This window comes from Salminus brasiliensis, chromosome 19 (genome assembly GCF_030463535.1).
Source record: "Salminus brasiliensis chromosome 19, fSalBra1.hap2, whole genome shotgun sequence".
Taxonomy (NCBI): domain Eukaryota; kingdom Metazoa; phylum Chordata; class Actinopteri; order Characiformes; family Bryconidae; genus Salminus; species Salminus brasiliensis.
Window position 1 is genome coordinate 25,072,163 of NC_132896.1, and position 27,403 is coordinate 25,099,565.

General features: G+C 39.1%; 1 protein-coding gene across 6 annotated transcripts in view; it reads right to left on the reverse strand.

The window, feature by feature from the left end:
- The window catches only part of frmpd3 (FERM and PDZ domain containing 3), a 155,234-nt gene that overhangs the window by 25,728 nt on the left and 102,103 nt on the right, over positions 1-27,403 (reverse strand). The window lies entirely within an intron of this gene.

Here is a 27,403-nt window from a genome sequence, read left to right on the forward strand (position 1 = left end):
CACTGAGTAACCCCCCCAGTCATAATTGCGAGTCAACTTGTAGAACACTCCAGAACTCAGTTGGCTCATCTGCCAATATTTGCTCTCCCTGTTAGCCCTTGCGTGGTCATGTATTTTAATGGCTGTCTTATTTGCCACCCCATATATGGTTAAGTTAGGCAGTACAGTGACATTTTGCTTTCCTGTCTCTTGGCGAGAGACTCTGGCCATGTCATAATTCAGTGCCGCATAAATGCAGTGAGAGAAGCTGCTTGGAACAGGAAGCAGGGGGGAATGTCTGCACTACTTATGATGTGTTCCAGCACGCATTTGTCAAAAAAGCATTGCTATTTTTCAGGTACTGTTGTGAACCTGGACAACCGTCTAATGGCTGTGGTGATGGATAGGCTGCTAAGTGGTCTAAACAACAAAGCAGAGCTAGCTTAGCCTCCTCTTACTCCGAATAGACACAGCAAAACCTTTTGGCCTCTTTTGCGGCAGCAGTATGAAGAGTTTCTGTCATAACCAAAGGCAAACAGAGGGAACAGTTTGGTGCAGCAGTGGTGTGAATTAGGGCTGGCAAAAATAAAATTCACAATTCCACTGTTCATTAAATTCAATGGGACAAAATACACAATCAAATGCAGAAAATGTCCATTGGAAGGTCTAAAACTACAGTTGCACTCTTGTATAATTCAGGATAGTTAGTGGCACACAATGGCTAACAAACACACAGAAACGCATGCCATTGCTGTCCATAAATAAGAGAAAACAACAATCCATTTAGGCCATAATTACGTATTTAAATCTATATGGAATATGCAATATGCTTAACACTCCACAGCTCTTTAGCAACTCAGCCACTCTGAACAAAGCAATATGTTTAATTCAACAGGCAGAAATGCATTCTCAAAAGGGTTCTGTGACTTGTAACAATAACGGATCCCTATTTGGTACTGTATAAAAACACCTTTTAAAAGGTTCTAAAAAGAGCCATCTGTGAAAGCTTTCCACTGATGCAGAGAACCATTTAATCAGACAACCATTTAAGCATCCAAAGGGTCCTGAGATGTCATAGTTCTATATAGAACCATTGCCTCTGCTGAAGAATAACTGGTGCGGGAACATTGGGGTGGAGGGCACCCCAGCCACAAACCTGACCGACTTCCAGGCCTATCTCTGCAGTCCTTTACTGGTGAGGTCTTCTGTTTCACACTAGAGCTTTTTTTCTGGACCCAGGTCCACTTTCTTAGAGAGCACATTTGTACATTTGGTCAAGGGTGAAAGCTGTTTTTGAGCATGGTAGTGGTCCAGTGCACCGACCTCTGGTCCTCTTGAAATCGGTGGCCTGGGATTCGCTTACAGTGAACTCCGGTGTGGTCTGCTGCAAGTGTGGAAGCTATCTGCTCCTGGCACCATGTGTAAGGGTTGTGTGATTGGTTACTTTTTCATGTGACTACTTGGACTTATCGTTTGCATGGCTAAAAAATGCTCTAACCAACGAATCCATGGTGAAAAGCCATGAACACACACAAGCGCTTTTCCAAGTGTTTTTATCTAAGGGAAATAAGAAAAATCAATCAACAGCGAACCTGGGTCCTACTATTTTGCAAAAATGCGGGCCGAAAAGTGATGTTCTAAATTGTGCAATCGATCCATGGTTTGTATGCAATTCTTCTGTGTGAAAGCAAACCAGCGATAATGAGCCTCTTCCACACATACACTCCCAGACTTGTATTTGGGATAACGCGTGAAAGCGGACATATTCCAAAGTGCAAAAATAAAGCCACAAATAACTATATTCTAAAAGCAATCGAAACCAGAATGATCACAAACTAGAAGTAACACAGAGAAACATGGAGGATCAACATCTGCATTTAACTGTAGAGGTTCTGGACACAAATGAGAGAGGCGTGAGGTTTCCTTCTGCTCTAATAAAGCACTGAAAGATTTCTTGAGTTGTTAAAGAGTTGTTAAAGAGCGATAAAAAACAAAACTATGAGATCTTACAGTTTTTTGATGTTAATATTATTTAGCTGAGATTGATCCAAAAAGAGTAATGCCTCCTGTGAGACAATATTTTTGTGACTAGGAGAACTGAATGAGTTTTCAAGAAGATCTTAATAAGAACACCTCTTTACTCTGGTTAGACAAAGATAAGCTAAGAATATGAAACTACATCCAAAATCCAAATGATAAACTACACCAACATTACACTGACCCATGAACACAACATAAAGGCAGCATTACCACCACATAAGACACCACAGATGCAACAGTCCTTTTAAGTCAGGAAGTCAGAGAAGCCAAAGGTACATGCAATAAAATATACATATGTGCATAAAAATGACATGAAATTAAAGATAGATTTATAAAAAATATAGAAACTATATTGCGAACTAAATAGACATGAAATTAGCATTTCTTTAAAATCTTTGAGTCCTTTTGATGGAAATAGAAAACTGGAGATGCATCCTACAAATGATTCGATTTGACCAGTATTGACCAGCCGATATTTGATTTGGATATTATATGTGTTTGTTAAACTCCTGAAGACAGGAATATTTAGGTGACATTGTGCTACTGCACTAAAGTACCTACATTTGTTCATTTTATGCAAATGTTTGGGCATCTCAGTCCACAAAATAAGTCTTCAGAGACACAAACATAAATAGTGCCCAGGATTTAGGTAATGGATTTATTCCAAATTTTCTACATTTTCTATAACTGTGTTAGTTGCAGCATTGGCGGATGTGTGCATGCATAACATTAGATATTCAAAATTCCCATATTTGTGTATTGCTAATGAAAAAGCATTAGGCCAAATATCATGTTTATATATTTACATGTTGGTATTTTAAGTAAACATAAGTATATGTCACTTATAAAGAATGCAATGCTGCACACATTAATGCACAATCACTGTTTATTAACAGAATTAACATATTGGGGGAAAAATCAAACACAAAACAGGGCATGTTTTATTTGTTCCCAATACATTACAGAGATAGAATATACACTATAAAATGTGCAGAGCAAATTTATACAGAGCAATGAAATAAGCACCACATTTGTTTTTCAAAATACATGTAGGAAAGCCAGGTGCAGCATTTGATAAAAATAATTCTATTCCACATATTGCATCCTACAGAACATAATCCACCCAAATTCCTGTTTCTCTTTCAATCCAGCTATGCACTGCATCTAGAAACACACTGCACCTGAAAGCAGGCATCTGCACGCTTCACAGTGCGGTGCTGCTGCCTCAAGCTTGAGTTGTGGAGTAGAGAGAGCGAACCAAAGTGTCACGGAGGGCAAGTCATCCGTCAAGTGCCTGTGATGTCTGCGTGCCATTATGCATGTCAGTGCTCCTTAAAGCCTCAGGTGTGGTGTGGAGAGCAGGCAGGATTTGTGCCACTAACAACGAGACCCCATAAATATCTCTGAGAAGGAGAGTGGCCTCCAGTTATCTCTCCAGCCACAGCAATGATTCACTAGAACTGGGTGGTCAGACGGGGTTATGGCATGGTATTCAAGCTCATGAGGATTGAACGAAAAGGGTTTTAGATGTTCCAGTGTTAGTTTTGCGGAGCTTTGTTCGCTGAATTTAATCCGTTTTGACTGTTCCACCTTTTGATGTGCCGTGAAGTTTGGAGCTTGGTTAAATGTTGGAGGGGCCCAGTTATATTCGTTTTTTGGCAGTGAAGGTTGAAAAGCATAGTCACATTCATTGTGATGAATGTGTTTGTGTCACAGACTTATAATGATTTTTTAAAATTATTTTATTTATTTATTTATTTTTTTCCGGAGAACACCTAGACCAATTATTCAGACACAGTAACACAGGACATGTTTGGTGTTGCATTTCTGCAGTAGTGCCTGGAGAACTCTCCAACACAGAAGCTACTAGGAATGCTTCATTGTAGCAGTGGGCACTTCTGAAACAGCACACACCTGAAAGAATTCTGCATGGAGAAGTGGGACATTTTGTAGTTTGTGCTTGTAGTCCTGTGGAAAATGCCCAGAAGGTGGTCAGAATGCTTTTGAAAAATGTTCAGATTGGAACACTTAAGGTGCCAATGTTTTGTTATGGTTGCTATGGTTACAAAGTGTGCATGGATTTTTTGTTTTTTTTATGATGATAACAAAATGTGCTTTCTTTCAGAGACAGAGCTCATTTAAATCCTGTTAATGCAATTCCCCCCTAAAATAGTGCTACAAAAGGTTCTTTGATTAATACCTTAGAAGAACTACATTTTGCTTCCATAAAGAAACATTTTTGTAATAGAGATTTGACCTTTAAATTAATACATAACCTTCTCACTGTTCACACTCACACATCTCTATTACAAACATGATTCTTTACGGAACCAAAAAGTGGTTCTTCTATGGCATTAACTAAAGAACCATTTGTAGTACCTTTATTTTCAATAGTCTATATAGCTTAAAATTGACCTCAGATAGTAGTGATCCATGTAGTATGGAAAGAGGAAAAGGAGCAGTGTTCATACTGCAGCAGTATAGGTGTGTATGATTACATGTGTGTGAAGAACCATTAAAAGATCCAAAAAACCTTCTCTTGATGCAAAGGTTCTTTATCAATTTAAAGGTCAAATCTGGCATTCAATGTGTGTTTTGTTCCTTACTGGGTGTAGTGAAATGTGTCCAGTGTTAGTTAAGCTAAGTAGCAAACAAACAGTAAAAAGGCTGTTCCACTATTCTTCATTTTGCTCTTAAGCTCCATAAGGGTTTTCTCACATCCATTCACATTAATCCCCTCCCCAAATCCTACGAGTTACAATAACAAAGACATATGTTGGTAGCTGTTTACTTAGCTACATTGACCACATATCTTGGATTGTGGACAGGTTAAATAGATGATGCAATTAAGGCTGCGTTTGGAAAGCTGATGTTTAACTGGCTTTATTAGTTTACTGCTGCGCCACCTCGTGGCATGTTGTTGCTGATTCTGTAATTACACTAAATGTTACACAGAAACAGGACTGCACCATTGCAAGGCTAAAGCAATGTAAAACAAAACACTGTCTAATACAAAATGAATTTTCATGGATATATAACACATAAATACCATAATATAATACCTTTATAAATACCATGTTCCTAAAGTTTACTTTCAGGGATTTAGATTTTGATGTATTTGGGGGGGTTCTTAGGGTAAATCAGAAGGTCTTGGACCCCCCCCAGGACCTTTTGTATTTCACGCTCTTGTATTTCACATTTCTAGGTGTGAGTTACATAATCAAGCACACTGTAAATGCACTTTGGGCAAATACACACAATCCCTCTGAGAAAAGAGTGAAAACTTCACTCTGCATAGAAAGAAACCCGTGGTCAAGAACAAACTCCAGCATGAACGGCTGAAGTTGGAGACCGGCAGCTGGAGGACATGCAAGCCTCTTACCCAGATAAACAACAGTTCGACAATAAGCCGACCTTTGCAGTCAAGGAGACAGAGGAATGCTGTCAAGAAACCACATCCCAAGGGCACTGGCAAGCTAGAGTGTTGCCATGGCTACCGCTGCACAAGGCTTGACAGGGAGCGAGGTATGATGAAATGACCGCTCCAAATGATGACTTCAGTCTCTCTCACGGACACTGTGACCAGAGCATCACAGCCTGCTCGGCCTTTATCTAACCTGAAGAGACGAATTTGAACACCCCCCCCCCCCCCACCCCCAACCCCAAGGGTTGTAGAATGCCGCCAAGTCAAGACAGTCTTTTCAGCAAGTATGGGATAGAGATGATACGGGTCAAGATTTTCTCTCCAGCGTCTTTTACGTTTAGGCTTAAAGAGTGCTTGTCGTTTCTCCCTAAGACTTAAAATGCAGTCGTGCGATTAGGGATAGATTCTTCTTGGCGAGCTCTTCAGGGCTCTGTAAACAAAATCTTGTGCGACCAGATGCTTTCCAACTTCTTGGGAGCTGTCCTCCATTGAGGATTCTTTATCGACATTTTGTGTGAGTCATACAGCCCAATCACATATCTTCTTTAAAAAATAAAAAAAAAACAACTTTAAAAATTCCTGCCAGTTTCACTTTATCACATCTCTCAGTAAAGGCCAGTTTCAGAAAAAGCTTATCCTAAACAAATATGTCACACTAGACTTGCTTAAAAAAGGCAGCATATTTTCTGTACTCTGTCCTTGAAGATAGAATGTTACATCAACATGGACTGAATCTTTAAAAACCAATACAACTTTCATAGCATGCGTCACTTTCTGTCAGATGAAAAGTAAGGCATTTAGATATAACAGATCTATTCAAGAGGGAGAGCTTCAGAACTAACAGAGGTTCTTTCTAAGAACAGTGGAAGAACAGTGGATGTTCTAACAGTTTTAAGAATGGTGGAGATGTTTTCCATACTTGGTGTTGACCAAAGTTGATGTACAGTATGCACTATAGCAAATTTATGTCCATAGAGATTTTTTTAAGTCATCCTCTAGCTCCTTTATCAACCCATTGTGTTGGCTGGATATTTTTCATTGGAGGACAACTCTCAAATATTTAATTATAAAATCTTATATATATAAGCCTTATACTTGCTATATATATATATATATATATATATATATATATATATAAGATATTACACATAGTATATATCCTATACTATATGCATTATAATTGCTCAGATTTTGGTCTTTATACACCTATGTCAATGGAGTACCAATAAGATGGACTTACTAAGTTAGCTGACAAGATTAAATATTCACACCCTCAAATTGAAGTTGTTAACATTTAAACTTGCGTTTCAGAAACAATTTGACTTAGAATAATACGAAGATAAAGTTGGCTTCTTGTGCTAACCATAGACTAGAATCAGCTTTACAAAATCAGTAATCAGTATAATGACATGAAAACCTAAGACCCCCAGTGAGCAAGCCAAAGATGACAGTGGCATAGAAAAAAGCCTCAGAGCTGGAGATAGAAACCTTGGGAGGAACCAAGAGTCACAAGCGGGACTTTTCTGGATTCTGAAAATACTCTGAGACTCTGTCACATCTTAAGACAATGTCATCCGACTTGAGTTGTACAAAGATTGATAATCATGCAGGGTCACTATTTGCAAGACTAGATGATTTGAGATTATTCACCATCATGCTCCTGTTGGAAATTTACAAGCAGAGAAACTGTTGAAAAGTGGAACAGAAACAAAGGCAGTAGCTTGTAAAAAAAAGGCCCTCCAAAAAAACAAAAAGATGCCAGAGAAAATTGACAACATCCTGGTTAAATGAACAGGAACAGAAAAGTGTTACCTGTTTGGTGCTGGAGAGAGCTCACCGATTGGTTATTCACAATGTCCACGTCACAGTTTGCATGAGCCACGACTAAAAACGTGTGTTCTAAAAAACATCAACGTCAACACAAGAAAATCAGCTATCCTGACCACCTTACACCAAACGATCAAGATGCCGGTAGCTCGCTGCAACTCTAGCACTGAGACTCACTGGAGATTTCTCTGGGACATTGAAAACGCTTGAAAGGTTGATTGGTGTAAGGCTGCATTATTTGAATTGTGTGTATCACCTTTCACCTGAAGCTTCCAACTTAACAAGACAACTTAAGACTCATTACTTGGGCTGCATAGGACAATCCAGTTTATCCAGGATACTCACACTTCTAGACTGCACACCATATTGGACTGTTTTTAGATACTTGAATGCCTCAGCCTATTTGAATATGTTTGTTGACCCTTTATGGACACAATTTAAACTAATGGCACATTCCAGCATGATAATGCACCATGTCAGCAAAAGTTGTCTCAAACAGGTTTCATGAACACAACAATGAGTTCAGTGTTCTCAGTCACAGGGACATAAACCTACCATAAGTGGTCATGCACACCGTAGGCTCTTTGATGCTCCTGGAGGCCCCGCCTTAAAGATACTACAGGATGCCTTCAGAGGTCTTGTGGAGTTCATGTCTCAGATAATCAGATCTGTTGTGGTGGCACAAGGGGGACCTACTCAATATTAGGCAGGAGGTGCTAATGTTATAATACTTCCATATATACATACATGTGCATACAGCCTTCCAAGAAGATATTCTTGGTCAGTTTGCCAGTGTTCACTGTTTGACTTTAAAATGCCTTGAACTCAGTGTGGTTGGTTATACACAGATAGAAGACAAACACATAGATCTCATGCTTCATTAAGATTGTGGGATTTCTCTCACATTTCAGTATAACTCTCCATAAATCGTGTTATTTTCATGAACAAGGATGCATAATCACTAATCTCTCCAGAGCAACAAATCTCCTGTTGTGCATCATTGAGCACACGTTCGCATAAATAGGGAATATATCGTTGTACATAATGGATACACAGAAGCTGGTGCTGCCAGGTAGTTTCAGATGGTACAGTGTGTTTAACCCTGCAGTACACAGTTTGGCACCTTGTTGGGAGCTTAGGGAGCTGCATCACAACAGCAGTGGAACATCATTAATCGTGTCAACACTTAACAGAATTCCCTCTTTCTAATGGAATTGCTTCACTTTTTTTTGTCACCCATTGCAATCTTGCAAGCGGCAAAGTCATATATTTTCCCTCTCAGTACAAAACAGATGGAGTTTGTATTTAGCTTGGCTCTTTTTTGCCTCTAGCTATCTGCACAGGACAGATCCCTATCTCAGGCCGAAATTGGAATCCTATCACTGACTCGAATGTAAAGCCTCGAGAGCTCTGCACTGCCTCCTATCAGTGCCCACAAAACTCTTTCCAGTTCATTCTACACTGCCTGCAACACAAAAGCCCCCCCAAATCCTTCCTCTATAGGATCTCCCTCTCTGTATGCCCCATCCAGCAGAGTGAAAAGGCTTATGGTCTGGCTTTATTATTTATTTCACTATTTGTCTCTCAGCTTAGCATGAATATAAACATTACCTGTATCTATTTAAAAATGACAAGTTTAATTTTAGTTTAATTTATTTTTTTTTAATTTAATTTTGCTTTAGTATTCAGAATCACATATGTAATTATATAAGTTATGAAATTAATTACATTCAGAGGTGGACAAACACAGGTGGCCAAAAATTTTAATGCTTTAGGACAGTAGTGAAGTGCATAAGTGCAATATAGAACTACATATACTTCATTACTGTCTACCACTGTTGTCAATTCACATACAAGAGCAAAAATGTGAAGGACAGGGCCACGCAACAAGAACTATTAATCTGATTTAAAGTATTACAACTTACTCTTCTACTTTTGAACACAAATTAATATTAGTTGATTGTTAAGAATGTACAAGATACTGTGCAGCTTAAAGCTTAAGTGTTAAAGATCCAATCTAACAGCCAAACGTGAAAAATAACAGAACAGCAGTACGTAATCAGGACTGAAAGAAAGGTAAATAGGAAATGTATTCATTACTTAATTATTCATTAGTATTTGGATTTACAGTGTAGAAATTTGATCACTTTTGATAAATATAGCCCCAGACATTTAGGTGTCATATTCTAATTTGACACCTGATAGTTACACTAATTCTAGCCTGATTGTATGTATTGTCATATAGCTTATCAATTAGGCTAGCAGTGGTAGATTGGTTGGGGAAGTTACAGTAGTTATATCATGTATTTCTATAATGCATGCTGGGTACTGTAGGACGAGAGCACTAAACACTGATATGAAAATATCAAAAGATGAAAAAAAAAAAAAATTATTAAAACTAATGAGGGATATAATGCTGCGCCACAGAATACTGCAAACACAACATTTACTTACTGCTAGGTCTGTGTGCCTACTTAACATCGTTCTAGTTGACTCACAGAATGATACATTTTACATAGTTTTCCTTTATTTAATTTTTGCATATTTTAATATTTCTGTATACTGTATTACTCATTTACATTTATATGTTTTTGTGACACTTAAAATGGGCTAGTTATCTAATTTCTACAGGTTTAAATCTGTCCCCAGAAGACTTACAGTGCACACATATTTAGACATGTTGTTTGCATGTTGTAAAAAAAGTTACAAGTTAAACTTGATGTAAGCTGTACTTATTGGATGCACTGTGCATTTTACACTCTCATTCAGTAAGTGCATAATTGATTTACAAGCACAATAATTACACAATAATTAAAAAGTAATTATAATTACACATAAACTAAAAGAAGGGACTTGTGAAACTGCATGATCGCTGCATTGGAAACCATATCCACCTCTTCAATCTCTAAATTCAAAGGCAGTGCAAGAGAAAGTTTTGAATTTCTCAGCAGCGTTTCTGAAAATCTCAAAAATGTAGTCAAATAAATATAGCCAGTATCTAATGTTATGCTATATGTATATGACTATAATGACAGCAAAAACAAATGCATGGTGCATGTCCTTTATCAGACAGTTCATGGCTCAAATGTTGCCTCCATAAACATGATTTGTTTATTTTATAGAGGTGACACAATGATGTTTATACTGATCTAGGCCCAGTTCCCTAAAAGCTTTGTAGTATGAAGATCATATTAAGATTAACTGATAGAGAGAGTGTTTAATGTGATTCTCACTCTACATTTCAACAGTGATCTTTGATCTGAGTATTGAGCTATGGACTGAACAGCTCTCTTTTCTCTGTGCAACACTTTCTTTCTGAAAGAGTATTTTTCTCCCCCTTCTTTGTGGTTATTCTGCTGAATGTGCTGTAGCCTACTAGAATATTCACCCTTATTTGAGACACATTTACAGACAGTGTTATTATATGTTTTATATAGAGTCAAGGCTCCATTCCAATTTTCCTTCAATGCCTCCAGTTGCTGAGAGTAGAGTAGTTCAGCAGTCAGGAGGTATGCAAGTTTGTGTATGTGTGTGTGTGTGTGTGTAGGTAAAGTTGACAAGCATGTGTGCTTGCTTTGTTAATATGTGTGTGTTAGCTGACACACATGAGTATAATATCTTTATAGCCTTAAAAACCATATTGGAGGGGCCCCTTGAATTTGCCAAGCCACATGACCCTGTGTGGTGTAATCTGGGCCTGTTACATTATTAATAGAGGAAAGTAGATTACACAGCAGAGATGGTGGCCTGCTGAAGCCGTTTTAGTGAAACTGTTTATCTGAACATGTGTCTTTAAAAAGATAAGTGATCCAAAAGTAAGAAAGAGTAATCAGATTATATGACTTTAATATAGTAATGATTTGGATTAGGTTGGAGGTAGCTGAATCTCTAACAGAGCCAATTTTCGAAGTAAACCTCCCAGCCCTGCTAACAGCACGACCTGCTAACAGTTACAGTTCCATGATTCATAATTCTCATGTAAAGTCGCCGCAAGTATCACTCATCACAGTAGGTGATGTTATTGTTTGGTGGAAACACCGAGTTGTAGTTGGACCAGAAACACAGCCATGTGCCTGGCTCTATCAACAAGATGGCAGCCCTTCACCTTCTTCACTGTGCTGCACAAATTGCTCCCCTGCCATTGCCAGATGGCGTCCATTTAGCCAGAGCCGCTAAGTGAGTCCTTGCTTGCCTTCTGAAGCTGTCGCTTGCCTTTTAGCCGAATGGCAGCCTGAAAATGGATCGTGCCAGCTCTGAGAGGTGGCAGCTCAAAACATGTGATTGATGTTTTAGATGTAGGGAGTATAATTTGACTAGAAATTGCACAGCTCATGATAATGTTTGGCAGGGGAATAACAGTGGAGCTGCTGAGAACTTGTGACTCTGCATAAGCCTCATCAGGTTAAGCCTACTGTCAAGGTATTGACACTCTTCTGCTGTATTTTCTGCTGTATTTTTCATGTATTTTTTCATATACAGTGTCCTCCATAATGTTTGGGACACATGTTTTCTTGATGTACCTCTCTGCTCCACAGTCTATAATTTGAAAACAAACCAATCTGACATGAGTAACGTACACTGTCCAGAATCAAATCTAATTTAATACTTGCATACATTTCAGTTTCATCATGTAGAACTTTCAGAGCACCATAATGTTGGGGACATTTGGCTTCACATGTGTCTATGATTACTTAGGTGTGATGACTGGTTCCAGGTTTGGTTTTAGAGAGAACAAAGGCAGTAAAGCAAAATGTAGTCAGTTTAAAGGTCCTAGGTAAACGAGGCCATGAATCTGCTGACAAGCACCGTATTTATTCAAGTGAAAGAAAGATAACTGGCCAAGGCACCAGGTCATCTCAGGGTAACCACAAACCCATTCACTCACACTCACACCTAAAGGACAATTTAGCCTAGCCTATTCACATACCATGTGGGTTTTTAGGAGGTGTGAGGAAAACAAAGCTCCTGGAGGAAACCCTCCTGCACGAAGAGAACACACCAAACTTCTTTTAACAGTTCGACTGTATTCATATAATAAATCTGTGGGAGTCCATCGATTTTTTTTTTCACACACAGAAAGGGGTCCCTGGCTGCAAAATGCTTGAGAATCCCTGCTGTACTCTACTTGCACCTGTGACTAACAACACCTGTTCGTCTCTCAGTTTGATGTTTTGCCTGCTTTAAGTGGAAGCTGCCATCTTCTTTTATCATCACCTTTTTCAGAGGTGTATCAGTTGCTTCACTGGGTCCAGGCACCGCCAATAATTGAGAAACAATGATGACAAGTGCCAAAAGCAGTGAGATGATGTAGAATTAACTTGTTTTAATGTAACCCTGCTGCACTACCAAATTGTTTAATATTACTGACTCCAGACACAGCAAACTAAAACAAACCCCCAAATGTAGACTTTATTCAGTTCTTAATCCTAAGACCTGTTAAATTAATAAGCCACTTGAGGCTGGATGTTACAGTGATTGCACTACTGTTAAATGGTGCTACTCAGTAAGTTTATCAAACACAGAGAAAATATACCATCATAAAATGCACCAAATCATTTGGTTTATCAAAGCTAATAATACATAATGTGATGCCATGTTGGAGCTTATGTAAAACGATATTTGCTAGTGCAGACCATGCCCTGAGGTAGAATGGAAGGCGGAACTCTGGAGTATTTGGGTTTTGAGTCCTGGTTGACTATTTTCCTATGTTCAGAGCATTAAACCAGGTCCCGCCCTACACCATTGGTGTGGTAAGTAATGGAAGAAAAGGAGGAGATGGGGAGGAGGTGGCTGCGTAGTTTGTTTGACACATGGTTGGGCTAAGAAGTGGGGTCTACAACGTAATTTATATTTATATAAAATATACAATTGTATTTAATACTATATTTATATTGTTGCAGAGATTAACTGCAGTGTAATTTAAACAACAATCTGCTAAAATAAGCTGTGATTTATTTTAACCTCTTGAGACCCAGACTTTTGCTTGGTGTGCATTTTTTTATTTTTTCTATGTGGGATTAGTAGGACCTAACAAGTCACGACAAAGACAACTTAGTCTTTGTACAGAAAGAAATGTTCCTTTTTTGCAAAATGAGGCCAAAGGGTCAAAGTTTTACAAAATTAAGTATCATGGTGCAGAGAAGCAGAAATGTAATGTTCCCATATGAGGACACAGGGTCTCAAGAGAATAAGTAATATTAACCCTCTACTTTTAAAATCATCTGATTCTTTTAACCATAATGTATACTCAACCCAGAAGCTCCTTGTATGGGAGGTCTTTGTATAGAGTTATGGCAAAATACCATCCAGTTTATTTTTTTTGACTAAACTGGACATGTAGTAGCCTTGCCTTCAGAAATTGCCAAATTGCCAAATATGTGGATAGCATAGCAGCATTGTTTTTGAATGCCAGTGTATCATGATTCATTCGTATGCAAGACTTTAACCCCTTTCAGCAGTGTTCTGAATGTCTGCCATTTCTGCCATTTAATCTGTTTTTCTATATTATTTTAAAAGGTCATATTTGCCACTACTCCACATAAAAATGATAAATCATCGTACTGTAATTGTTGTGCTGTTGGCAGGGCTGGGTTACATTAAAAATATAGATTACAGATAAAGCTACAGATTACTGGTAAACTGGTAAAAAATTGTGTGAATGTTTAGGTGCATAAGTCTGGACAGGTTAGGGCAAAGCTGATGAGGCTGCATAGCTGGACATGCTGTGTTAGCACATTACAGGCCATGTTCCATGTACACATTTATCATCCAGTACTCACCGTGAAGAGCTAGCCACTAGCACAGCACTCATCTAAGAAAGACAAGCTGCAGCAGCATGCTGAGGCCCAGAGGTTATCTCTTTATAATGAATAGATCAATTACAGACAATGGAGCCGAGAGGGCAATCCAAGCTTCAGATTACTGCAAGTAGTGTCATCTTCATATCCTTCACACTTGGCTTTAATGAACTACACGTTCCTTGCTGTAATATCCTGATGACCTCTTTATATGAAACAGCTTATACAGTACGCTCTCCAGTGGAGCCATAAACTCAGCTAACAAGCATATACTTCAGTTCACAGTGGGAATAGGCATGCATGTCTGTAGGATGGCATACAAAGGTTTTGGGCAACCCTGGTCTGATAGCCATGAATAGTTAAGGAAGTAGTAGATGAATTGATCTCCAAAAGGCAAAACATTTTGTGCAAGATTAGTTTTGTCCTGTACAATTGTAGAGTGAAAAAAATAAAGAATCATGCAAATGTTTATGCAACCCAAGAAATTTGATCAAGGTTTCAGACCTCTTAATTAGCTTGTAAGGGCTATGGCTTGTTCATAAGCATTGTTAGAAAATGGCAAGTGATTCTAAAGCTTTATTAAACCTCTTCAAACCTTACAACCAGCAACAACCACCAACAAACAGCAGCCATGAGCCCCGCTATGCAGCTGCCAAGGACAAAATAAAAATAATTGATGAACACAACGCAGGAGAGGGCTATAAATAAAAAAAAAAAAGCATTTTCAGGTAGCATATTCATCAGTAGAAATCCTTTTTCTTGCATTCTTACCACATAAAAACAGTGGTGAAAGAACAAATCTGATGCCTTTCGAAAACATGATGAAGTTAAAATAGATCCTTTTGGCCACAATGAGCAAAGGTATGTTTAGAGAAAGAAATGTGCAGACATTTTGGGAATGCTGGCACTGGGAACATTTCACTGGTAGAGGGATGAATTAATTCAATTAAATTCTGCTAGGAAACATCACATGATCTGTAAAAATGCAGATGATAACCAGAACCAGGTGGCTTCTTTAGCAAGATTATGATTCTAAACACATCTCAAAATCCTTCATGGACTACCTCAAAAGAGCTAAAGGCTGAGAGGTTTTGGTTCTTCTGGTCTTCTGACCTTAACATCATCAAAAATCTGTGGATAGGCCTCAAAAGAGCAGAGCATGCAAGACATCAGAAGAATCTTACAGAACTAGAGGCATTTTGCATGGAAAAATGGGTGAACCCCCTCCCAAACCGAATTGAACGTCTGGCATAAAAAAAAATTACAAACTGTGATTATTGCTATTCTTAATTTTAAATCATAATCTTAATCCTTACCAAAAGTCTAACCCTAGTGAGAATCAACTGATCTTCTCCAGATTTCTTTATTTCCGATTCAGCTCAACGCAGCTCATTGTTAATGGACTGTCGCTAAAGCATTGCTCTGTTGCATGCAGCTGGACTAGATGACTTTGTTGATTTTAAAGTGATGGTTTGTTGTTGCTGCTTGGTCACAGTGCTTTGTGGCAGGACAGCGTATAAGTGGAAGTTAAGAATTTAACTTAATTTTGGGAGAAGGACCACACTCTAACCCCTCCCTCCTAGGTCTTCATCCCCTTTATATACCCACACCTCACAGTCTATCCCCATCCAAACAATCATCGCACTTACCTCCTCCCTGTCTCCTCCCTCTTCCTTGGACCACCACTCTAACGAGGGGCCAGGCTTCACATGTAGAACACAGAAGGCCGACCCAGACTCTTCACCAAAAAAACACTTTGGAGTCCCCCCCTCCGGACTGGCAAATTGGTTATAGTTCTTATAGTTCTTTTATAGGCCTGTTTAAGCTTACCTATGATTTTTTTTAACGTCTGGTGGTCGCTGATACTGGTCTGGTGGTCGCTGGTAAGATTTGTGCGGTCAAAACCTTTTAATGTAAAACATTTAAATTAATATTTTATTTTTAAATTAATATTATAATTTTAGGGGTATATTTTGGGGGTCCTGAAAAAAATCTTCTTCATTAAATTCTGCAATTATATATATTTTTTCATAGTTTTAATGGGCATCATGTCTTTGGTTTCCCCTAGATTTATTTTTTGGGCAAGATGGCAAAGCCTCTGTGCTCCTGACAACATATTGAGTATGAAAGTATAACGCGACAACCTTTATTCTGAGCTGTGAAAGGTGCTCAGACCAATAACACCCTAACAGCTGTGCAAATATGAAATTAAGCATTAGATCACAATGTGGCAGCATAGTGGGAGCTTGTGAAAACAGAGCTATTCTATCAATATTGTGAAACTGCAACATGTTTAAATAAAATGCAGTGTACATCTTCCAACGTATCTTGTTGTGTTTGCTAAATATTGCAGTATACTTTAATATTGAATATCAGAACAGCCTAATCCCAGTGTACAACCATGTATCAGTATGTAAGCAGTTTAATGACTCTGCTTCACTTAACAGCACAGGTTTCTGTAGGTTCAGGTCTTAGACGCTGTGATCTGTTAAGCCTGCATGTGTTAAGTACATTTTTTATTAACCTTTTAACCAGCCTATGCTCTGCCAGAGGGCTAATAGTGTTATTACAAGCGTCTATTACCAAAGGATAGTCCTACCAGTTAGTACAGAAGTCTCTGTGGCTACTGAGTAATATGCATTAAGGGGGTTAAACTGACCTGTAGGTGCTACAAAGAGAGTTTTTGCTACAGGAGAACCAGTTTTAACAATAGAGACGTGTGTGAAGAACCTTTTGAAGGTTTAAAGGTTCTTCACACTCACATCTCTTTAAAATCTCTCAAAAATGGTTCTTCTATGGCATCGCTTAAAGAACCCTTTGTAGCACATTCATTTTTGTATGTAAACTCCATCAGTTAAGCAACGGTCAACAGGCATTTGCCTTTAAGACCAACAACACCTGTTTCAAGTTTTGTTTTTTCAATCCCACCTTATTTCTATCAATTCATTTGCTTATAATTGAATATGATTTTAATGGCATTATTTTTTCAGATGAGGTCATTGAACTGCCATGCCTATTTTGAGAAATACCAATTTCCCCCCTGTCCTTTATACAAAATATGCAGTGGATTTCCTGCCAAGTCCCTAGTACTCTGACTCATCCAAGGCAATTATTAATGCAATTACGTTTCACCGCGACCTTCACCAGCAAAATAATAAAGCGACTCCCTGCAAGCACTTTCGCACTGAAAAGCTACTGTGGGCACCCAAACCTCACACACATGGATTTTACTAGTCTTCTTTTCTCACAGCTTGGTAAAATACAGAGATTGTTTATGGAGACGAAACTGATGTCTGATGGAACTGCATGTTGTGATGGTAGTGTGATTAGTTCTGTCCATCAGAAGCAGGAGAGTGGCTGCACTTTGCACCGTACTACTCAACCTGCCAGTTACATGGTTTGCCAGGCCAAAAATGTGCTGCATTTTAAAAAATAACCCTCACTCCTGCCACGAAGAGAGGAGAAACACAGTTATGCGGAAAGCGCGTTTGGATCTGTCACATTAGAAGGGGCATCTTGGGTTCTTGATGGAATCTCAGAGGAGGGGAAGAGGTCTCGATCCTCTTTAAAAGTGCCTGTTATTATTAACAACGGTAAATTTTAACAGTGAGTGCTAAATGTTATTGCAGAGAAGCATTTCATTTATATTCTTAGCCACTTGTCAGAGTTGTGGTTGATCCAGAGCCTAAATGGAAACACTGGGTGTGAGGCAGAAATACACATTGGAATGGCACCAGTCAAACACAGGGCAACACACACACAATTAGTGTAGGGGCAATTGGCCAGACCACCTACCGGCATGGATTTGGCAGGTAAGAGAACATGCCAAACTCCTTATAGACAGTGACTGAAGTGAGGCTCAAACCCACAACCCCAGGCCCCTCGAGCTGTGTGGCACACGCTACCTTTTGTCCTAAAAACTAAAAGACTGTCTACCGTTCAGTTTATTTTAATTTAATAGAGGCACCAATCCCAATACAAGCTGTAGGCTAGCTAGGTTTCAGTCAGTTTGCACTCAGCTACTTTAATTTGCACTCATTGCTGACACAGGTTGTGCAAATGCATACACACACACACACACACAGGTTGTCTAGTCTTTGTACAAAATTATTGCTCTAATAGAATAGGAATCTCTGGAGCAGTTCCCCAGAGTTGGGCTGTGGAGCAGTGGGACTGTGTTCTCTGGATTTCTGGGATGAGTTTGGGAAGTTTGGGAAGGAGAGGGGAATCAAATCTTTACAGCAATGCTACAAAATCTAGTAGAAAATCTTCAACGGACAAAAGACAGTTACTCTAACAAAAGCAGGATAAACTATACAGTGGGGAAAAAAGTATTTAGTCAGTCACCAATTGTGCAAGTTAAAAAAATGTGAGAGGCATGTAATTGACATCATAGGTAGACCTCAACTATGAGAGACAAAATGAGAAAAAAAATCTGAAAATCACATTGTCTGATTTTTAAAGAATTTATTTGCAAATAATGGTGGAAAATAAGTATTTGGTCACCTATAAACAAGCAAGATTTCTGCCTGTCACAGACCTGTAACTTCTTCTTTAAGAGGCTTCTCTGTCCTCCACTCATTACCTGTATTAATGGCACCTGTTTGAACTCAGTAATAGTATAACAGACACCTGCCCACAACCTCAAACAGTCACACTCCAAACTCCACTATGGTGAAGACCAAAGAACTGTCGAAGGACACCAGAAACAAAATTGTAGACCTGCACCAGGCTGGGAAGACTGAATCTGCAATAGGCAAGCAGCTTGGTGTAAAGAAATCTACTGTGGGAGCAATAATCAGAAAATGGGAGACCTACAAGACCATTGCTAATCTCCCTCGATCAGGGGCTCCACGCAAGATCTAAGCCCGCGGGGTCAAAATGATCACAACGGTGAGCAAAAATCCCAGAACCATACGGGGGGACCTAGTGAATGACCTGCAAAAAGCTTGGACCAACGTTACAAAGGCTACCGTCAGTAACACACTACGCCACCAGGGACTCAGATCTTGCAGTGCCAGACGTGTTCCCCTGCGTAAGCCAGTACATATCCGTGCGCGTCTGAAGTTTGCTAGAGAGTATTTGGATGTTCCAGAAAAGTATTGAGAGAATGTCTTATGGTCAGATGAAACCAAAGTAGAACTGTTTGGTACAAACACAACTCGTTGTGTTTGGAGGAGAGTGAGAGAAGCATTTCAAGGTCCTGGAGTGGCCTAGCCAGTCTCCAGATCTGAACCCCATAGAAAACCTTTGGAGGGAGTTGAAAGTCTGTGTTGCCTGCCGACAGCCCCAAAACATCACTGCTCTAGAGGAGATCTGCATGGAGGAATGGGCCAAGATACCAGCAACGGTGTGTGCCAACCTTGTGAAGACTTACAGAAAACGTTTGACCTCTGTCATTGCCAACAAAGGATATATAACAAAGTATTGAGATGAACTTTTGTTATTGACCAAATACTTATTTTCCACCATTATTTGCAAATAAATTCTTTAAAAATCAGACAATGTGATTTTCTGATTTTTTTTTTCTCATTTTGTCTCTCATAGTTGAGGTCTACCTATGATGTCAATTACAGGCCTCTCTCATCTTTTTAAGTGGGAGAACTTGCACAATTGGTGACTGACTCTTTGACATGAAGTAAAATGAGACAACACAGATACACTACACTAGTCTTTATGATAAGTGTAAGATGTGGAAGAAGATGATTTTGAAGAACTGCCTGCAGTGGTTTTGGAGCATTGGATTTCTGTTCTGTTTTGTTAATACCATTGATTTCAGAAGAAACTATGAATGAGCAGGTGTCCCAATACTTCTGTCCATATAGTGTAGCTTATCAACCTGGCTGCATAAAACTGGACATGATGACTGAGGACAGTAGCTAATGTTTGCTGTTGATGAATTGATGTGAGGGTTGTTGCAAGCTGCACATTGTCAATGCTATGATGCTTGTGTACGACTGGAATATTCTGAATTATATAAAATCGAAATCTTACTGTTTGATTGAGCAGTGGCGGCTCAGCGGTTAGAGCGCCGGGATATCGATAACAGGGTTGTGGGTTCGATTCCTGGGCTTGGCAAGCTGCCACTGTTGGGCTCTTGAGCAAGGCCCTTTACCCTCTCTGCTCCCCGGGCGCTGGAGTTGGCTGCCCACCGCTCTGGGTGTGTGTGTGTACTCACTGCCCCTAGCTCACTAGTGTGTGTGTGAGTGTGTGTTCACTACCACAGATGGGTTAAATGCGGAGGACCCATTTCGCTGTACAGTGCACGCTGTACAATGACAAATACGTGCACCTTTACCTTTGCTATCACTGAATGTACCAACAGAACAGATAGGGGTGACCAATGCACATTGTATACCAGAAGCCACACAGCACAGAAGTACAGCTGAGAGTTTCAGGGTTATTTTCGCACCAGTAGCTCACTGTGGGAGTGTATTTTCTACATGGCTAGAGACAAGTGGCATAGAAATTTGTGCACGTGTACACGATGTTGCAGTGCCTGCTGTGCAGATGGTTCAAAAGTCCACACTAATTAACACAGGAGCATACAGTTCTGCTTTAACACAGCTGTTTTCCGTGTTCTCACAGAGAAGAATGAGTAGGAGAGGCTTTGTACTTGTCTGGTCTTAAATAAGTACATTTCCAAATTCCCTTTACCTCAAGACAAGATTCGAGTCAAAATATTTGTTGAGACTGAGACAAGACCAGATTCAAGCACTACAGCACTACTAAGTGATATTGCCCATTCATTGACGCTTCAGGGAAGCCCCTTTTCACTTGTGTCTATGAACTGTCAAGCAGAAATGCATGAATACGCAGGAGGTGGTTTCATTCGCAAAGCACAATTGGATATAAAGGCTATTTAGACTAATTGCACCAATGCTTGTCTACATAAGCCTTGGATTGTATAGACCCCACGATTTCACATTGTTTGTGGAAGAGCTGGCAATCTAGTCACGGTGGGTTGCTTGCTGAAGCTGTGAAGCTTTTCAGGGCATTCTGTAAGCGTTTGATGGGCATGAAGATGAGCATGTAATGACAGCTTTAACACAGTCTGCCAGTCAGTAGATTTCGCTCACCATCTAGGCCAGAGCGAGCATTTGTTCAGGTTTCATGATGAGGGGTAATAATCGTGAGCATGTGACATAAGTCAACATAACCACTACCACCTGCTGTCTTTCTGTCTGTGTGTTCCCAAGACAGTGGCCTAATTTGCTGCAATTGGTTTGGTTAATGCCAAGAGAATAGCAGTCAATTTAAAAGGCTCAGCACAACTGCAGTACAGGGAATGTGCAGAAGTGTGGACCAGGAAGTAGTTTGTTTTCTCATCAAGTCTTGATGTGATACATACCATGTGTTCAATATTACATGTCACAAGTGCTAATGGACTGTTGTGACAACCTCTGGACAATGTCACAGCATTGCTCTTGAAATTCTTCAGAAGCAGTTCATTCACCATAAAGCCTGTAGCATCTCTGTCAAATGGATGGCAGGCAGCCAGTGGACCAGAAGCTCCTAACCCATGTACTTCATATAGCATGCTCACCCCAAAATACAACACTTTGTACCCTTTAACTAAACACAGGGTGCTTTGTGTGATGGTCAATCTTGAGGAACATTTAAAGAATGACTACGAGGGCCTTTGAGGTTTACGCTCGGCTGGTGAAAGATGTGTACACAGCTATAACGTGCACCTCAGGGAAATCAAAGACACATCCAGGCTTAAAGCTAAAAAGGTTGATGCTCAGAAAAGCGAGCCTGGGCAGGGTTGGCCAAACATGTTTGCCCTATCTCTGCAGGTCACTGGACATGATTCTGATGCAAGGGAACAAGGTCAAAAAAATGTGTCTATTCATATAATTGCTCAGCACATTCTTCGCCACAATATAATGCAAAATTAATGGGCCTGGTTGAGCAGTCTGGAAACAGAGCCTGTCACTGCTCTGTAAAGTGTAAATATTGACAAATGATATTGGATAAACATTGTGTTGAAACTGTTTGACCCTTTTTGCACTACCCAATTCAGACAATAAATAAAGCACAATAGCATAATGAATATGACTTCCCTATATTAAAAGTAATACACAGTACAAAGAAAATATCTGAGACTACCCTTGATTTATTTATTCTCCAGTCAAAACAGTCATTAAGTACAAGTTATTTCTTTTTTCTGCTCCATGAAAAAGTAGAAACCATAAATTACACAGGAGCCTACGTAAACAACTAAATTATTCAGTATTTAGTGAGTCCACTTCTTGGCTTTATTGAACTTTCCATTTATTTCAGGAGACTCTTCATCATCAGTTTTTCTGCAGAAATCAGCAGGGAGACTTTTCCACTCCTCCAAAATTCAGTCAGCTTCTCACCATTCAAGTAATCGCAATCCAGTCGTTTTATTAAAAAGGTGCCATTTCTACATTGCGATGAGCATGCGATTGCATGAGCAAATCTCTGTTGTCCAGTGAAAACTATGTATGTCAATTTTTTGTATGTATGTACGTTTATAATTTCCTCCATCATTTGAACCCTGTAGCAACTCGGTATACTGTGTAAATAATTTTAGGTGAATGGACCAATAGAAATGCTCTAAATTAATTTGAATAAACTCTCATTTCCATATTAACTTCCATTTAAAGCTAAAAGCATTTTTGCCACCATGTTTTTATTTAACAGCAACAAATACTTTAACATGAAATTTTTTTTTTTTTTTGGTTTTATCCAGACATGGGATTTATATTCACAACCAAATGTGACGGGGTGGTAATTTCATCCTAAAATGACCGCAGTTTTTCATGTGGTCAAGTTTCTGACCAAGCACACATGCCAATCAATTTGAAATCTAATATTCTTTGTATTAAAAGTGTAAAAATGTTTATTGTCACTGTCAAATGTCATTTGTACAATCAACAGTACATTATTGACAAAATATATTAGTGGAACAGGGTGGTAAACCTAACATTTTAACCAAACTATTTTGAATAATGGAAGATTGAATAATTTTATGTAAAAGAGGCACAAATATAATCATAAAGCGTTGCAGATGCAAATGGCACCCATTGAATCAAACACAATGATACTGATGTCTGGAATATAGGGTGGCTAGTCTATTGGTCTATCTGAGGACACCAACAGCTTCTTTGTTTGATTTGAAATTGTTATTTTCTGTTAGTTTCTATTTCTCAGCAAAGGGTTTCTTGATCAGCTCTATACCCTTTCAGACCCACAGCACTGAGTTGCTTCTTACAGTGGAAGGATGGACAGAAACATCTGTAATTGTCTTCAGATCCCAAGTGGGAGCTTGATAGTCTTATCTCTTGCACAGGTGAAAGACAGCAGGTGTAAGTGCTGTCTATCTAATAGGGGCAGCTTTGGGGGCCTACCAGGTTTGATACAGTTGTTAGAATTAAATTTTCTCTGTATATTTTAATAATTTAACTCTACTCTTGGAAACATCTGCTATTTCACTTTTTATGTTTCACTTTGGATTACCTTATTTCTAGCCTGCTCAGAAAAATATCCCGAAAAATAACGGCTAGTGGCTGTTTTCACTGAAAATTAGGTAAATGGCAGGTGTTTTCGATATATCATACTGATATTCTCTAGTTGAAAGTCAATTGAAATGCATCTAACCTCAGTCACAGATGGGCCTGTAAATATTGTTCCTGCTGAGTCCCAGATGATGTGGATGCCCAAAGATTCTGTTTCATTATTGTCCACTTTACCCCTACAGGAAGCTATGCTTTATTGGATTAAGGGGTGCTTCTGCACTAGTAAATCACATATATATGACAGATGGATGCAAATTACATAATCACCCCAGGGTGCGGATACAGTAGGTTCTCCTTATTAGAATAGTGATGAGAGAAGCATTGCGCACAGTGGTTTATGCCTGCCGCAGAGTCATACCCAACTGATGAACTAGCAAATTAAATGCAAAGTCGACAGATATTAACTCTTGATCTGTTGTAGCATCTCCATAGTCGAGGGTGGAGGACATACTTCCGAAGAGCACACTGGAAGTAGCCCCACGTTTGTCAGAAAGGACAGTGGGCTTTTGAAGAGAAGTGCAAAGAGTGCAAAGAGTTTGGATTGTGGAATAGGGACAAGCCACCAGGGCCCATGACTGTTATTGCCTATGATGAAAGTATGCTGTAGTTGTAAATGAATTATTTCTCACTTCTAGCTCACTGCAGCAAAGTGGACAATTTCTGTTTTGTTCTATTTCCACATTAAATTAGTGATTAATTTGTTTATCGATGTATAATACCTTAACATGGTATGACTACAACTATGTAGTTACGCATGTAGTTGTACATTTAAATATAGTATGATGAAAGAATAACGATTTTAGACTTCTAAGAATTAACATAATGTCTGTATAACCCTGTATACAAGCCTATGTTGTATAACCCAAATCTATCCTGCATATTGTTGCTGTCATGCAAACTCTTGTATCTCCTTTTTTGTCATTTTTTTAACCCCTCAAACAGCCTATGGCCCACCAGGTATTACAAACTTCTATTACCAAAGAATAGCCCGAGAGTAATAGCCAGTTTGTGCAGAATCCATGTAGTTAACAAATAATAGTGTATAATAAGCCTTTCTGTGTTAAGGGGTTAACTTATTAACACAATTTACAGGACAGTGATGATATACAGGACAGTGCCTTGCAAAGGTACATGGATTCCAAAGAACTATGTCTATTGGGTAAATATATACAATGTTCGCACACTGTTTGGGAGTGATTTTCATTTATTCTGGAGCAGATATGTTCTCAGTTGTTCCGCTTGGTTGGATGATGCTTGTGGATTGCTATTTTCAACTAGTTTTGAATTGTTTTGGACATAAGTGTTTTATCACTGTCTCGCTGAAAGATGAAATTTCTCCCAATGTTAAGTTTTACAGCAGACTTGCCTTGCTGCATCTCCCAATGTTTTGCACCATCAATTCTTCAATTCATACTTCAATTTCAACAAGATACCCAGATTTCCTGTATAGGGAATGCATTCCGCCACCACCACAATTCACTGTTTGGATGTGTTTATTATGGAATGGGCATTGTTAGATTTGCACATTTTTTATTTTATTTTGATTTGAACATTTTAGTTAGTTCAGTTTAGGTCTGTGTCATGTTCTGATGTGTTTTTTTCTGTTTTTTCATAACAGCTTTCATCTAACCACCCTCCCATGCAGGCCAGCTGTATGTAGAACTCTTTACTCCAGTCTAGTCTCAGCCACTGAACTCTGTAGCTTCTTCAAAGTTATCGTTGGCATCATTTTGGCTTTTGTGCTCTGGTGCTGAGTTTTGAGAGAAGGTCTTGTCTATCCAGGGCCTGGGTAGTATGATGCTGTTTCCTCACTGTTGAATAGAATAGAGCTAACATGAACAAGTGAGCATTAATTTAGGTATCCAACCGAACACTTTAACAGGACTCAACTGGATATCTAAATCTAAATGCTTTGTTTCTCATTTCTATAGAATGCTATTTTGTTTTCATTTTCACAGCTTTTCTTCAGAACAATAGTCTAACCAATAGTACTTTAAGAAAGGGGGTCTTTTATCCAAAAAAGATTAACTTTTTTTATGCAATGTGGGTAGAGACCTGTTGTTAGCCAATAAATTTCTCTCTAGGGCAATGCTTTTAATTTATGAAGCTTTTAAAGCACAGGGGTTCAATGTCTTGAAATTAATTTACCACCGAAATATTTTCTCACCAACATCACTTTAAATATATTTATTTTGAGGGCTAGTATTTTTAAATAAAATATCAAAGTGTCATTGATGAAATCTGATGACTTTTAAGGTGTCCGAATACTTTTGCAAAGCACTGTATATTGTTGTTATGAATTTACTATCAAATGGTGAGGAGAGCCGGGACGAATTCAGTTTCACTGGCAGAAGTTAAGATTTCCCTTGGCTGGGTGCCCCCACCGCCGCCCGCTTTGTTTAGAGCCCGGCCGTTCCTGCATGTGATAGCGTGATGGAAGCATTGGTGCAGAACAGATTGAAAAGATGCAGGCCCCTGCATAACGTCACAGCCAGTAACGGCAAGCCGGGGCCAGACTGAGAGTGACACGAGCCGCCTGACTCGCTTTCATGGCTCTCCTGCTTGGCGAAGGGGGCCAGTCATCCTTCACGATTGCCGGCAGACTCTTCCCCATCAGCCTTGACCTCGCACATGACTGGCAGGGAGCCTGCTGCTGACTGAGAATGTGAGGGCAAGTCGTAGTGACTGAGCTTCGAGGTGAGACACTGAGTTAGGCTGAAGTTGTAAGGTTAGGCTACCCTGGAAGGATGTGGAAGCCCAGTACTGCTGTGAGGGTGTGAGATACAGTATAATGGAACTCTCAGATTTATCACTGTGTCAGAAAACACTCTCGGCCTAACAGCACAATAGCACATTGCTATTTAACCCTGTTGATATTTCCAGTAACTACTTTTTGACCTATCCAAGCACAAATGCATTCCATTGTAACAACCATTCAGAATGTAAGCAGGTTTTACAGAATTTTTGCACAAATCAACCTAATCAGAAAAACTTCGACTGATAAACATTACGTTTACTTGTAAAAAGAAGGAAACCGACTGCTTTACTTATTATAAATAGTTAAACAAATCAAATATGTGAATTAAAATCAGGTTTACAAATAGATGTTAACTTAAAGCAGCAGTATGAGAGAATCATTTTTTCCCCGCTCCTGAGCGTCCTCTACAATCAGCAAGTAAAATTCACACTTTGAGACTCTTCTAAAAGACACTTTACACATTTCTGGACAAGCTGAGAGACATTGAACCATTACTGAAAGTGACAGAAGCACTTGGACTGATGTGGTAGAGTAATATTGCAGGATTTTACATACAGCGTTACACAGTTTTCTTGAGCATTGTCCTGCCTGTTTCATCAAAGTTACAAAGCACAGAAGTGGTGTGTTAAGCCTGGAATAGCAATAAAAAAATGCTACATAATGTTGCTTTAAATAAACTGTCCTGATTTTATGTCAACAAGCCCCTGTAAATAGTAAATGGATAACTATCTAATATTTTGTTACCGACAGTTTATTATTTCATTGTTCTGCTGTAACAATTATGACCATTCAATATATTCCATTCAACATCTTCCATCTTAAGACATACAGATTTTAGGCTGCTATACATTTGAAAATAGCAGACTAAAAATAGCACCATTACAACTGTATTTCTTTCAGTACAAATGACAGATGGATGTGGCTCAAATTCTTCAAATGTAAGGAAAACCACTTGCAGCTGGTTCTTTAAAAATGGTTCTATATAGCCTGGGAAAGAAATCCTTTTGCTTAGCATGTTTAAAAGGAATAT